The sequence below is a fragment of the Colletes latitarsis genome, unplaced genomic scaffold (assembly GCF_051014445.1).
Source record: "Colletes latitarsis isolate SP2378_abdomen unplaced genomic scaffold, iyColLati1 scaffold0013, whole genome shotgun sequence".
Lineage (NCBI taxonomy): Eukaryota > Metazoa > Arthropoda > Insecta > Hymenoptera > Colletidae > Colletes > Colletes latitarsis.
In genome coordinates this window covers 21,254,269-21,257,923 of record NW_027488368.1, presented here as the reverse complement: position 1 = coordinate 21,257,923, position 3,655 = coordinate 21,254,269, and positions in this window count along the sequence as shown.

Genomic DNA, 3,655 nt, shown 5'->3' with positions numbered 1-3,655 from the left:
AAAGTATGAGTCTGATGAGGGAAAATCCCAGGCCTAACCTAGACCTAACATGCGTTATTCTCTAAAATATTGATCAAAACCAGGTTGAATTGACTGTTTCAGTGTGGTACCACATTACTACGTGATCAAAACCAGAAAAAACCCAGGATCCGTTCAACAAGTATGTGAAGAATGGGAAAGTATGAGTCTGATCAGTGAAAATCTCAGGCCTTGCCTAGACCTAACTTGCGTTGTCCTCTAAAATATTGATGGAAACCAGGTTTCATTGACTGTTTCAGTGTGGTACTACATTACTACGTGATGCAATCCAGAAAAAGCCCAGGATCTAGCCATCATGTATGAGAAATATGCGAAAGAATGAGCCTGATGAGAGCAAATCCCAGACCTAACCTAGACCTAACATGCGTTATCCTCTAAAATATTGAGCGAAACCAGGTTTAATGGACTGTTTCAGTGTGATACCATACTACTTCGTGATCCAAACCTGAAAAAACCCAGGATCTGTTCAACAAGTATGTGAAACACGCTAATCTGTGAGCCTGATGAAGGCAAATCTTAGACCTAACCCAGACCTAAGATGCGTTATCCTCTAAAATATTTATCCAGACCAGGTTTAATGGACTGTTTCAGTGTGGTACCACACTACTTCGTGATCCAAACCAGAGAAAGCCCAGGATCTGTTCAAGATGTATGTGAAAAACGCTAAACTGTGAGCCTGATGAGGGCAAATCTTAGACCTAACCCAGACCTAAGATGAATTATTCTCTAAAATATTCATTAAAACCAGGTTTAATTGACTGTTTCAGTGTAGTACCACATTACTACGTGATCCAATCCAGAAATAGCCCAGGATCTAGCCATGAAGTATGAGAAATATGCGAAAGTATGAACCTCATGAGGACAAATCCTAGACCTAACCCAGACCTAACATGCGTTATTCTCTAAAATATTTATCAAGACCAGGTTTAATTGAATGTTTCAGTGTGGTACCACATTACTACGTGATCAAAACCAGAAAAAACCCAGGATCCGTTCAACAAGTATGTGAAGTGTGCGAAAGTATGAGTCTGATGAGGTCAAATATCAGACCTATCCCAGACCTAACTTGCGTTATCCTCTAAAATTTTGATCGAAACCAGGTTTAATCGACTGTTTCAGCGTGGTACCACATTACTACGTGATCCAAACCAGAAAAAACCCAGGATCCGTTCAACAAGTATGTGAAGAATGCGAAAGTATGAGTCTGATGAGTGAAAATCCCAGACCTAACCTAGACCTAACATGCGTTATCCTCTAAAATATTGATCCTAACCAGGTTTAATGGACTGTTTCAGTGTGGTACCACACTACTACGTGATCCAAACCAGAAAAAACCCAGGATCTGTTCAACAAGTATGTGAAAAACGCGAAAGTATGAGCCGGATGAGGGCAAATCCCAGACATATCCCAGACCTAACTTGCGTTGTCCTCTAAGATATTGATGGAAACCAGATTTAATTGACTGTTTCAGTGAGGTACCACATTACTACGTGATCCAAACCAGAAAAAACCCATGATCTGTTCAACAAGTATGTGAAAAACGCGAAAGTATGAGTCTGATGAGTGAAAATCCCAGGGCTAACCTGGACCTAACATGCGTTATCCTCTAAAATATTGATCGAAACCAGGTTCAATCGACTGTTTCAGTGTGGTACCACATTACTACGTGATCCAAACCAGAAAAAACCCAGGATCAGTCCAACAAGTATGTGAAGAATGCGAAAGTATGAGTCTGATCAGTGAAAATCCCAGGCCTAACCTAGACCTAGCTTGCGTTATCCTCTAAAATATTGATCGAAACCAGGTTTAATCGACTGTTTCACTGTGGTACCACATTACTACGTGACCCAAACCAGAAAAAACCCATGATCTGTTCAACAAGTATGTGAAAAACGCGAAAGTATGAGTCTGATGAGTGAAAAACCCAGGGCTAACCTGGACCTAACATGCGTTATCCTGTAAAATATTGATCGAAACCAGGTTTAATCGACTGTTTCAGTGTGGTACCACATTACTACGTGATCCAAACCAGAAAAAACCCAGGATCAGTCCAACAAGTATGTGAAGAATGCGAAAGTATGAGTCTGATCAGTGAAAATCCCAGGCCTAACCTAGACCTAGCTTGCGTTATCCTCTAAAATATTGATCGAAACCAGGTTTAATCGACTGTTTCACTGTGGTACCACATTACTACGTGACCCAAACCAGAAAAAACCCATGATCTGTTCAACAAGTATGTGAAAAACGCGAAAGTATGAGCCTGATGAGGGCAAATCCCAGACATATCCCAGACCTAACTTGCGTTGTCCTCTAAGATATTGATGGAAACCAGGTTTAATTGACTGTTTCAGTGTTGTACTTCATTACTACGTGATGCAATCCAGAAAAAGCCCAGGATCTAGCCATCAAGTATGAGAAATAAGCGAAAGAATGAGCCTCATGAGAGCAAATCCCAGACCTAACCTAGACCTAACCTGAATTATTCTCTAAAATATTGATCGAGACCAGGTTTAATCGACTGTTTTAGTGTGGTACCACATTACTACGTGATCCAAACCAGAAAAAACCCAGGATCAGTTCAACAAGTATGTGAAGAATGCGAAAGTATGAGCCTGGTGAGGGCAAGTCCAAGACCTATCCCAGACCTAGCTTGCGTTGTCCTCTAAGATATTGATGGAAACCAGGTTCAATTGACTGTTTCAGTGTTGTACTTCATTACTACGTGATGCAATCCAGAAAAAGCCCAGGATCTAGCCATCAAGTATGAGAAATAAGCGAAAGAATGAGCCTGATGAGAGCAAATCCCAGACCTAACCTAGACCTAACATGAATTATTCTCTAAAATATTGATCGAGACCAGGTTTAATCGACTGTTTCAGTGTGGTACCACATTACTACGTGATCCAAACCAGAAAAAACCCAGGATCCGTTCAACAAGTATGTGAAGAATGCGAAAGTATGAGCCTGATGAGGGCAAATCCCAGACATATCCCAGATCTGACATGCGTTGTCCTCTAAGATATTGATCGAAACCAGGTTTAATCGACTGTTTCAGTGTGGTACCACATTACTACGTGATCCAAACCAGAAAAAACCCAGGATCCGTTTACAAGTATGTGAAGAATGCGAAAGTATGAGTCTGATGAGTGAAAATCCCAGGCCTAACCTAGACCTAACATGCATTATCCACAAAAATATTAATCGAAACCTGGTTTTATCGACTGTTTCAGTGTGGTACCACATTACTATGTGATCCAAACCAGAAAATAAACCAGGATCTGTTCAACGAGTATGTGAAAAACGCGAAAGTATGAGCCTGATGAGGGCAAATCCGAGACATATCCCAGACCTAACTTGCGTTGTCCTCTAAGATATTGATGGAAACCAGGTTTAATTGACTGTTTCAGTGTTGTACTTCATTACTAAGTGATGCAATCCAGAAAAAGCCCAGGATCTAGCCATCAAGTATGAGAAATATGCGAAAGAATGAGCCTGATAAGAGCAAATCCCAGACCTAACCTAGACCTAACATGAATTATTCTCTAAAATATTGATCGAGACCAGGTTTAATCGACTGTTTTAGTGTGGTACCTCATTACTACGTGATCCAAACCAG